This window comes from Silene latifolia, unplaced genomic scaffold (assembly GCF_048544455.1).
Source record: "Silene latifolia isolate original U9 population unplaced genomic scaffold, ASM4854445v1 scaffold_57, whole genome shotgun sequence".
Classification (NCBI taxonomy): Eukaryota; Viridiplantae; Streptophyta; class Magnoliopsida; order Caryophyllales; family Caryophyllaceae; genus Silene; species Silene latifolia.
In genome coordinates, this window is record NW_027413480.1 from 3,137,585 (window position 1) to 3,150,103 (window position 12,519).

Sequence of the window (12,519 nt, forward strand, 5' to 3'; positions counted from 1 at the left end):
AACGTCCTCGGCCGCCAGCAAGTGCCTCGACGGCAGTAGCCCGCAGCCGGTTGGCTACCCTCCATAGAGCCATGAATCGGGACGGCGCAACCTGTATTTCAAAAGAAGAGATTCTCAAACGATTGGACAAACTCAAGCAAATGTGTTCTTACATAAAATTATACAAGTTAGGAGACTCACCCTCCGAATCAGACGCTGCCACTCATCCAAGACAACATCTCTCACCGCCGCATCAAAGTCGCGCAGCTCGTAGATCATCGTCATCCCCATCGCGTCAGTGTACTCAAGGGTCTCGGGGTACTCTGAGGGCTCGATGCCCGCCGCCTCGAACTCCTGGAAAGTCAAGTGACTTCCATTAACCGATGATCATTCATCGTGTTCTCAAAATGATCAAAAATAAGAGTAAAATACTTACCACGACCGGCCAGTACGCCAGCCTCCCGTAGAGAAACGTCGAGTAGTCCTCGCCAGGAAGAAGGAGGGCGTCACCACCAATGCCAGCCAGGTCAGCCTCCCTCTCAGCCTCAGAAGGCTCCCTAAACATCGTCCAAGGAGGGTCGATGGGAACCGTCAAGACATCCCGAGAGCACTGACAAGCCAAACGCTCGTCCAAGTACCACACAGGACCCATCGACGTCCTAAGCAGCAACCGGCTCGAGCTCCTAGGTCGAAGGACCTCAGCCACAAAGGGAGGAGCGCCAGCGTAGTCCACCCAAGGCCTGGGCACTCACTATGAAAAGCAAACGAAGGGTCATTCTTATGATCAGTTCTAAAAAGTAAAGAAGAAAGACAAACAACGCAAGGTGAAGTACTCACGCCGTCCAACTGAAGAGCGTTCACCTCCCGCCGACAGACGTCGTGGAAGGAACGCCGGCTCCTCGTACGGCACATCACCCAATCCCTCACAACGGTATATGCCGTCTCTACCGGCTCCGTCCCCTTGGGCGCGAGGCCCGGAAAGTAGGAGTACACCCACGCATATCAAACATGATAATCAACAACGATCTTTCGTGATTCGATAAGAAAAGGAAATGATCTTTCATGAAATAAGATGAAGGTTCATACCTCCAACAATAGCCCAGGGCCAACAGCGGCAGGAGAAGTCCCCTTCTCCATCAACTACAGACGAACCATGGCCCTCAAAAAGCAAATGAGGACCGCAAAACCAGCAGTGACCCAGTCCCAATGGCCTAGGTCGCTCAGGTCAGAAAGAAAGGGAAGGAGCTTCGTCGATAGCCTCTCTCACTTGTCTCCGAGGTAGATCGAAGACAAGAACCACCAGAGCCACAAACGGACTCTCTGCTCAGCAGTACAGGGAGGAGAGGCCATCTCCCTCCCCTCGATCACCATCGACATTGGGGTCTTCCCCGCAAAATAGTCCCGGACGTAAGAACTAGGCACCGATCCAGGCACCGCATGTAATACTACGGTTTTATGAGTCTCTACGTACTCTATCGAGTGGGCCTTACTCTGTCGAGTAAGGGTGTTTTGGTTTTTAGAAAAGTATTCTGCCTGTAGGATACTCGATCGAGCATCCTGGGTACTCGATCGAGTACGTCAGCTACTCGATCAAGTAGCTCGGTTTACGGGTGATGTTTTGTCGGGTTTTGTTAATAACACGGATTAGTATTTAATTCATTCCGTCATCTTCATAATACACTTTTACAAATCTAATTACATTGAAAAGAGATTTAAGTTACGTTCTTCGCATTCATCCGTGTTATTGACAAATCCCTGAGCTTGAGAGGTCGGATATAATCATTCTTTACATTCTTATGATCCTTGCGTCGAGGGTAAGATCTACGTACCGATTTTATAGTATTTAATCAAGTTTGTTTAAACCCTAATTTGGGGGATTGGGGATTTGTGTTAGTTTTTGTATGGTTAGTGATTATGTGATGATGTGTTAAGAGGAGGATTCGTAGAGGAGGCTTTTTGATACAGCTGTTGAGATCGTCTGCATAGGTTGCATTCCAGGTAGGGTTTCCCTACTCAGTATTAGTCACAAAATGTGTTGGTTGTTGGTTGTGATTGTTGTATAATATCGTATTCGTATTGTGGCAGTTGTTGGAATTGGTTACGGTTGATAGATATAATTGATTGTATCTGTCTGTGGTATTCGGGGTGCGTCCCTGGCTGAGTGGGGTCACCTGCGGGAGTGGCTTCACGCCCATTATTCGCCTTTTGTGGAATCCACCACAGAAGGGATGTGCACATTAATGGATTTGGGTCATTCACTCTATGGTATGAGCGGGGCTTAGGTGGGAACGGCGGCGGTCCCCCACTGGCGGAGTGGAGTTACCTGTTGCGACGGGTACTCTGGCAGGACTACACACTTTAGTGTGTAGTCAGTGATGAGGAGTGGTTATGGAGTTTGGGTTATGTGATGGTTGAGATGTGTTGGTTTCTGTCTTGTAGTAATTATATTTATGATTAGGTGATTAGTACTGACCCCGTCTTTGTTTTGAAAAACTGTGGTGATCCATTCGGGGATGGTGAGCAGTTGTTGAGCAGGTATGAGTCGAGACATATGGGCTAGCTGGGATGTGTCACCACGAGATGATAGAGTCTTCCGCTGTAGCTTGAGTAGTTTGTCAGACATTTTACTTAGTTGATTAGACAGTTGGTTTAAGAACATGTAACCGTATTTTTATTAGTTGGTTTTGGAATGTATTCACTAAATTTTTATACTATTTAAATGTTGTTTCTTTATTGTATTTTGATTATCATTGCCTCGGGAAACCGAGATGGTGACATCTTTATACCTGAGTGATCCTGGTAAGGCACTTGGAGTATGGGGGTGTCACAAAGTGGTATCAGAGCGACGATCCTAAAACCTGTAACTAATGAATTTAATGAATATAGGGAGTCAATTAAAATGAACCCGGGGTAAAAGTTGTAGGAGCTAATGCAAAGGTTTGGGAGACGTCCTAAAGTCGCGAACTTGCCCTGCAATTTTGAACCGGTCACAATGGGGGGGTATGTGTCAAGGTCGTATATGTTGTCTGTTGGTTCAAATGTGTGCATAACGGTGTGTGTTGTGAACTGTTGGATGTTGGAAGTGGAGACTTGAAAGTATGGTTAAAAGAGAAGAGATACGTTTTATATGTGAATTGAATGAAAAGCATACTGGTTGTTTATAACGTGGCATTTTGATAACATGAGTAGAATTATTCGTTGATTGCTATAGAATTGCTAGAAAACATACGTATTTGTGATAGTATTGAAAGTGTGGTAATATATGTAAGATGGGGGAGTGAAATAACATGCGGGTAGAATTCACGAGTCTGCATAACTCGATCGAGTGGGGGGAACTCGATCGAGTAGGTGAGGTGCTCGATCGAGTGGGTCTGACTCGATCGAGTGGTTAGTTTGACGTTTTTATGGTCAGAACCATGTTTTTGGGTACTCGATCGAGTACATGAGGGCACTCGATCGAGTAGGGGGCACTCGATCGAGTGGCTTGTCAGCTCGGTCGAGTATGTTAGAGATCAGAAGGTCTGTTTGGGGTCTGGAGTCGGGGCACTCGATCGAGTATGTTGGGCACTCGATCGAGTAGCCTCAACTCGATCGAGTAGGTTTTGGCACTCGATCGAGTGGGTTCTGGGCAGGCTGTTTTCGTGTTTTGGGTTATAGTATGTATGTTTATATATACCTTTTCTTATATAGTTTCAAGATGCCGCCAAAGAAAACCGCTTTATATGCAAGAGCTGAGAGCATGAACGTCGACGATATATTTAAGATGTTGGAGAATCAAGATGCTCTTACAGAGGCCCTAAAGAGAGTGGAGAAAGATAAGGAGGTTGATCACTCTAAGATCAGTCTCTATATAGTGAGGTTTAACCCGAAAGAGTATATGGGAACCGGGGAGCCAATTCTTCTTGACAATTGGCATCGTGAGATGGAGAATATTATGGATCTGGTACATTGTCCGGATGAGATGAGGGTAGAACAAGCCGCGTTCTACTTGAGGGAGGCAGCAGGAGAGTGGTGGGATAAAGTGAAAGTGAGTGCTAGAGATATGTATGAGAAGCAGGGGCTGCCTGCTATTCCTTGGGAAGAGTTTAGGAAAGCTATGAAGAGGGAGTTCGTGCCGGAGCATGTGAGGAGTAAGCTGAGGGAGGAGTTTGATGGGTTCAAGATGACCTCTGAGATGTCTGTGGCTGAGTACTACAAGCAGTTTAATGAGAAGTCTAGATATGCTGAGGATATGGGATTGAGTGCGGAGAACCTAGCTCTGAGGTTCGAGAAGGGGTTGACCCCCAAGATAATAGATAAGTTACCCGTGGGATTCCTTACTGATGTTAAGGAAGCTTATGAGAGAGCTGGGAGAGCTGAGAGGTTGGTAGAGATGGCCCGAGAGAGAGGCGCTGAGAAAAGAAAAGCTGAGAGCGAGGGTGGTGGCCAATCTAGCTACAAGAAGGGCAACCACTCTCAGGCTAGAGTATATTCTTCTAGTTCAGGGTTTAGTGTTGGTGCTTCACACGGGCGTGGCCGTAGTAGTAGTGGTGGTAGTTGGGGTGTGACCTGCTTTAACTGTGGCGGTGTAGGCGACAAGAGACATGAGTGCACCAGTGCGGCGAACGGGGGTTACCAGAGGCCGGGACAAGGGAGTTTTTCTCAGGGGCCGGTACAGAGTTTTGCGAGCAACAGACCGGCTGGGTCATGGAACAACCGGGGAGGTCAGAGCAACAACGGGGGAGGTAACCGTAATGGCGGTAATTCTTATCAGAAGCTAGCTATGAACACCAACAACAATCAGGGCTCGGGTGCTAAGCCGACTACCTCTGCCAATACTGTCCACGGAGGTGGGCAGAAGACCAATGGAAAGCTGTTTACGATGGAGAAACAAGCAGCTGAGGACGACTCACACGTTATCACTGGTACCTTTCTTGTTAATGGTGTTTACACCTTTGTTTTGTTTGATTCAGGGGCGTCGCAGTCGTTTGTATCTTCGAGTCATGTTAAACAGTTGGGTTTGAGAGAGTATGAGTCTGTAAGTGAGAAAGTTTTTATACCTTCGGGAGAGTCTGTAACATGTAGGAGGTTGTTTAGGGATGTATCTATGATAGTTGGGCAAGTTGATCTACCTGTAGACTTGCTAGAGTTTCCTTTAAACGGTTTTGAGATGATAGTCGGGATGGATTGGTTAGGAAAGTACAAAGCAAAGATAGACTGTCATCAAAAGAAAGTGTCTTTGAGAGGTCCTAAGGGCGTTAGTGTGTCTTATCGTGGGTTTGTTGTCAAACCCAAAGTTAAGTTGATTGCTGCTGCGACTTTGAAGTCCTATCTGAGGAAGGGGTGCCCGTTGATCTTGTGCCATGTGAGAGATGACCGGATAGAGAGTTCGACAGTTGATCAGATACCAGTGGTGGGGGAGTTTTCAGATGTCTTTCCAGAGGAGATTCCGGGGTTGCCGCCGAAGAGGGAGATAGATTTCACGGTTGAGCTGAAACCGGGGACGGGGCCAATCTCTAAGACACCGTACCGGATGGGTCCTAAGAATTTAGAGGAGCTCAAGAAGCAGTTGGATGATCTGATAGAGAAGGGATACATTAGACCTAGTGTATCACCGTGGGGAGCACCTGTTCTTTTTGTGAAAAAGAAAGATGGGAGTTTGAGGTTGTGCATAGATTACAGGGAGTTGAACCGAGTGACGGGGAAGAACAAGTATCCTTTGCCAATGATAGATGGCCCGTTTGATCAGTTAAGTGGTGCATCAGTCTTTTACAAGATTGATTTGAGGTCGGGGTACCATCAGGTGAAGATTAGAGAGGTGGACATACCAAAGACAGCTTTCACGTTGAGGTATGGCCATTATGAGTATGTGGTGATGCCTTTTGGGTTATCTAATGCACCGGCTGTGTTTATGGATTTGATGAACAGAGTTTTCAGTCAGTTTCTGGACAAGTTTTTGGTGGTTTTCATCGATGACATCTTAGTCTATTCCAAGACTAAGGAGAAACATGAGGAACATCTGAGGATTGTGTTGCAGACCTTGAGGGAGCATGAGTTGTATGCCAAGTTGTCCAAGTGTGAGTTATGGTTAGAGAAAGTTGCTTTTCTGGGGCATGTGATCTCTAAGGATAGGGTAGCTGTGGATCCGGCAAAGATTGAGGCAGTTACCAAGTGGGAAGCACCGAAGAATGTAACTGAGATCCGGAGTTTCTTGGGTTTAGTTGGATACTACAGACGGTTCGTGAAGGATTTCTCCAAGATTGCTAGACCTATGACAGCTTTGATGAGGAAACAGAACAGGTTTCGTTGGGATGAGAGTTGTGAGACGGCGTTCCAAACATTAAAGGAGTGTTTGACCACAGCTCCAATATTAGCATTGCCTGAAGGGAGTGAGAACTTTGAGGTTTATACTGATGCCTCGAAGAATGGGCTAGGATGTGTGTTGATGCAGAACGGTAAAGTCATTGCCTATGCTTCTAGGAAATTGAAGCCTTATGAGGAGAATTATCCTACGCACGATCTAGAGTTGGGTGCAGTGGTGTTTGCTCTCAAGATTTGGAGACATTACCTTTATGAGGCGATCTTTAAGGTATTTTAAGATCACAAGAGTCTTAAGTACATATTCACTCAAAAGGAGTTGAACATGAGACATAGGAGGTGGATGGAGTTGATTGACGATTATCACATGGATATTATCTACCATGAAGGGAAAGCCAATGTAGTTGCAGATGCTTTGAGCAGGAAGAGTGTACATTCCTTGTCCACAGCTATATCTTTGATGAGGTTGAGAGATGAGGTTGGGAGGTTTGGGATACATATGACGCAGAGAGGGGATGCCATGGGAGATTTGAGAGTGCAGCCTGATCTATATGATGATATTCGAGGTAAATAGGTGTTGGATCCTAAGATGGTAGAGTGGAGAGCTAGAGTAGAGAAAAGGACAGTGTCTAAATTCTCTATTCATACAGACGGTAGTTTGAGGTTTGATGGGAGGTGGTGTGTCCCTAATGATGAGGAGCTGAAAAAGACAATCATGACAGAGGCACATTGTACACCATATTCGGTACATCCAGGTAGTGACAAGTTGTACAAGGACTTAAAGAAGACGTTCTGATGGCCTGGGATGAAGAAAGAAGCAGCTGAATTTTTGGCCCGTTGTTTGACATGTCAGAGAGTTAAAGGGGAACAACGACGACCACAAGGTATGATTCAGTCTCTTGAGGTACCTGAGTGGAAGTGGGAATCCATTTCTATGGATTTTATCGTGGGTTTGCCAAATAGTCAACAGGGTAACAACATGATATGGGTTATAGTGGATCGACTCACCAAGTCAGCTCATTTTTTGCCAATGAAAGATACATAGACTAAGGCACAATTAGCTATGGCTTATAGGAAGAATGTGCTAAGGTTACATGGGGTGCCTAAAGACATAGTATCTGACAGAGATACAAGGTTTATCTCAAGGTTTTGGAAAGAGTTGCAGGAATCTTTGGGAACGAATTTGAAGATGAGTACAGCATTTCATCCTGCAACAGACGGTCAAACTGAGAGAACAATCAAGACTCTTGAGGATATGTTACGAGCTTGTGTGATGGATTTTGGTGGTAGCTGGGAACAGAGGTTGAATTTGATTGAGTTTTCTTACAACAACAGCTATCACACTAGTATTGGCATGGCGCCATTTGAGGCCTTATACGGGAGGATATGTAGGAGTCCGATTTGTTGGGACAACAGTGTAGAGGCAGTGGTTTTAGGACCAGAGATGGTACATGAGATGGATGAGCAGATAAAGATGATCAGGGAAAGGATGAGAGCAGCTCAGGATAGGCAAAAGAGTAATGCAGATCTACATCGCCGGGATATCGAGTTTCAGGTTGGGGACAAGGTTCTTCTGAAGGTGTCTCCTATGCGTGGGGTTATGAGATTTGGGAAGAAAGGCAAGCTGATTCAGAAGTTCATAGGGCCATATGAGATCCTATATCGGGTTGGAGAGGTTGCTTATCGTTTGCCTTTACCGTCTTCTTTGGATAGGGTATATAACATGTTTCATGTATCTCAGTTGCGCAAGTATGTGAGCGATCCGTCACATGTGTTAGAGGCAGAGAGCATCGAGCTAGATGAGCCCTTGTCTTATCTTGAGGTGCCTAAGCAGATTCTTGACCGGAAGGTTAGGAAGACTAGGAGTGGTGAGACAGTTTTGCTTAAGATCCTTTGGTCTAATCATGAGGTAGAGGAAGCTACATGGGAGGCATAGGAGGCCATGAGAGAGCGTTACCCTTTCCTTTTTGAACAGGTATGTATGGTTACGGGGACGTAACCTTGTTTCTTTTAGGGGGGGGGGGGTAGGAGATGATCGCAAAGAGTTTTTACACCCTTTTTGTGTTGTGTCGGTATGTTTTATAGTGGTTTGAGTCGGGTTGAGTTTGGTTGGTAGCATGTTTTTATGTTGAGTTTTGTTTTAGTTGTTGTGTCGGGAGTGTGGTGGTATGTTTTGTCTTCTTGTGGTTTGAACTTCGGGGACGAAGTTCTTTTTAAGGAGGGAAGACTGTAATACTACGGTTTTATGAGTCTCTGGGTACTCTATCGAGTGGGCCTTACTCTGTCGAGTAAGGGTGTTTTGGTTTTTAGAAAAGTATTCTGCCTGTAGGATACTCGATCGAGTATCCTGGGTACTCGATCGAGTAAGTGGCACTCGATCGAGTATGTCAGCTACTCGATCGAGTAGCTCGGTTTACGGGTGATGTTTTGTCGGATTTTGTTAATAACACGGATTAGTATTTAATTCGTTTTGTCATCTTCATAATACACTTTTACAAACCTAATTACATTGAAAAGAGATTTAAGTTACGTTTTTCGCATTCATCCGTGTTATTGACAAATCCCGGAGCTTGAGAGGTCGGATTTCATCATTCTTTACATTCTTGTGATCCTTGCGTCGAGGGTAAGATCTACGTACCGATTTTATAGTATTTAATCAAGTTTGTTTAAACCCTAATTTGGGGGATTAGGGATTTGTGTTAGTTTTTGTATGGTTAGTGATTATGTGATGATGTGTTAGGAGGAAGATTCGTAGAAGAGGCTTTTTTATACAGCTGTTGAGATCGTCTGCGTGTGTTGCATTCCAGGTAGGGTTTCCCTACTCATTATTAGTCTCATAATGTGTTGGTTATTGGTTGTGATTGTTGTATAATATCGTATTCGTATTGTGACGGTTGTTGGAATTGGTTACTGTTGATAGTTTTAATTGATTATATCTGTCTGTGGTATTCGGGGTGCGTCCCTGGCTGAGTGGGGTCACTTGCGGGAGTGTCTTCACGCCCATTATTCGCCTTCTGTGGAACCCGCCACAGAAGGGATGTGCACATTAATGGATTTGGGTCATTCGCTCTATGGTATGAGCGGGGCTTAGGTGGGAACGGCTGCGGTTCCCAACTAGCGGAGTGGAGTTACCTGTTGCGACGGGTACACTGGCAGGACTACACACTTTAGTGTGTAGTCAGTGATGAGGAGTGGTTATGGAGTTTGGGTTATGTGATGGTTGAGATGTGTTGGTTTCTGTCTTGTAGTAATTATATTTATGATTGTGTGATTAGTACTGACCCTGTCTTTGTTTTGAAAAACCGTGGTGATCCATTCGGGGATGGTGAGCAGTTGTTGAGCAGGTTTGAGTCGAGACATATGGGCTAGCTAGGATGTGTCACCACGAGATGATAGAGTCTTCCGCTGTAGCTTGAGTAGTTTGTCAGACATTTTACTTAATTGATTAGACAGTTGGTTTAAGAACATGTAACCGTATTTTTATCAGTTGGTTTTGGAATGTATTCACTAAACATTATACTATTTGAATGTTGTTTCTTTATTATCATTTGATTATCATTGCCTCGGGAAACCGAGATGGTGACATCTTTATACCTGAGTGGTCCTGGTAAGGCACTTGGAGTCTGGGGGTGTCACACCGCAGTAGCCTTCGGCATCAAGTTCTAGGCGATCAATCTCCTAGCCTCAGCCGAGTCTACCCTCATGGTTGTCTCCAGCCACTCCACCACCTCAGTCCCACACAGCAAACCAGAAATCATGTCGTAATCCTCCAAAGTGACCCCCACCTTGCCAAAAGGCATGTGAAATGTGGTGGTCGTGTCCCAAAACCGGTCCAAGAATGCTCGGACCAGGCTGAGGTTAGCCTGAAGCTTCCTCCTCGGGATATCCCTCAAAGCCTGCACCAAAGCACCGAACGCTCCCCGCTCGATGATGGCTCGCTCCTCAGCCAACAGCCTCTCATAGCACCCCATCGCAGTCGTGTAGCCCGAGATCGATCTGATGTTCCCGACCTCCTATTTAGATTCGAAACAAAAGCTATCTTTAGCTTGAATGAAGAAGAAAAAGAATAACAAAAGAAATGAAAGAAGATGAATGAAGAGTGATGAATTCGATTTACCAAGCTCTTCACCGTCCTGTAGGACAGGTGACCCTCTACAGCCCAAAGTAGGTGCCTGCTGTCCCAAGTCTCAGCCCACGCAGGTGCTCCCCTCAGCCGGCGACCACCCCATCCAATGTTGGCCCTTCTCGGGGCCTCCTCCTCCTCAACAACCTCCTCCTGAAGGACCTCGCCTCAGCGGCCATCACTGCGGTAGTAAAAGCCTGCTCTAACGCCTCCTCAAGCGAGCGAGAAGGGTCAATAGCAGTATCCACGTCCATGGGAGCTCTCCCTAACGTAGAAGCCTCATCACCTGCAAAATTAAAGTGAATTTAGGCCGCGTCAAGTGACGGCAAGCCTTAATTAGGGGATTTTCGTGTTTTCGGAGCTCCGAAATCGCTCTTTTCTCGCCATCTTTGGTAATTTTCCCACAAACATGACCGCTCATGTGGTAATTTGGGTCAAGTCAAGCCTAAGTTGAAGCCTAGTCATGGGTTCAAGGCGGAATTTCGACAACATTTCGTTATAACGACGATTATGCCCTAGGAAGTGTCTTGAAAAAGCCATCACAAATCAAAATTACGAGATGATAGGAAGTTTACTCATCATACAAGGATTCCAAATATCAAGTTTCGTCACAAATTGGCAATCCTAAGGCTATTTTCGAAGCGATTTACGGTTTAGCTGTGAGACCGTCTCAATTTCACTCAAATGCTCAAAACTCAACGAAAATTCGAAACAAATACGTGGTTATGATCCTTATACTACCAATTATCCATTTATAGGGTCAATTTTGCAAGGCAAAATCATTTGGGGGAAAAGCCCCAAATTTTCGACATAATAAGGGGTGAAAACCCTGATTTTGTCGGTCCAATTTGATCAATTACAGAAGATTAACGCAAGATTAATACACATACCTCGATTAGTCATGGCAAATGCGAGTTTTTGATCAAATTTTGATGAAAATGGTTGGAATTTGAGAGAGAAATTAGAGAATTTGTATTTCGAAATAATGAAATAAACCTCTGTTTCATCGGGTTTTTACCCAGAAATGCCACGCTCAGGAAAAGACGCAGCAGATGCTGCGCCTCTTCCAAGGGACGCAGCTCTTGCTGCGCCTCTTCCTCAGTTTCCCTCCATATGAATTTTTGAAGATTCGTTATAAGTTTGTTATTTTGTGGGCCCATCTTTGGTGCGCCTCTTCCTCGATGTCATATCGCATATTTGGTCCGTCTGACATTTATTCTTCGCCCGGACCCGTATTTCCAAGCCAGCAGCAAACTGTCGCGATATTTTTGCCAAGACCTAGCTTGTCACAACGAGCGGTTCTTCTTTGACAGGTGTTTTGACACGCCTTTATTATGTTCCCCCAGCGAGAGTACACGGATAGACATTCCCTCTCGAGACATGGAGATCCGTTCCCGATTATGTTTCACCAGCGAGAGTACACGGATAGACATTCCCTCTCGAGACATGGAGATCAGTTCCCGATTATGTTCCCCCAGCGAGAGTCCACGGACAGGCAATCGCCCCTCTCGAGACATGGAGATCAACATCGACCCCAAGCTCTTCCGAAGTTTGTTTGAAGCCGATCCATGCAGATTTCTCCCAACTGTTCCTGACTACGTCCTGCTGCCTCCTCCCAATATCGCGTTTTGTTTCCCCAGGAGTTTCAAGGAATTTCAGGTATGGTCTCCTCTTATGGCTGGCGAGCCTCCTTACGTAGTCCAATGGACTTTAAATGACCCTCCCCGATAGTCGACAGACTCTAAAATGTTCCCGACGACAGGTCCTTGGCTCAGACCCCTTGAGCCGCCTCGCGTTGCCATAGTCGTCAGTTTGTAATCTTCGATTGACCTGATGGCTATAATTTGACTTTCGCCTTGTCCAAGCCTCAGTCAAAGTGGGGGCTCTGTAGATACCTCATTTCTGCACCTCCCGCAAACCACCCGGTGATGATTGGGCAGCATGTTTGGTATGCGGAATGATTTGTGACAGTTCGTAAGTTTATCGTCAAGTGATCGCTCAAACACTTGTGTCTACCTCTTAATTGTCATCTACGTGCCGATACGGTCGTTTTGGCAGTAATTAGAGTACATTTGGAGTCCGGGTCAAAAAATCGTCTTCATTTTCTAAAACCGAGTCAG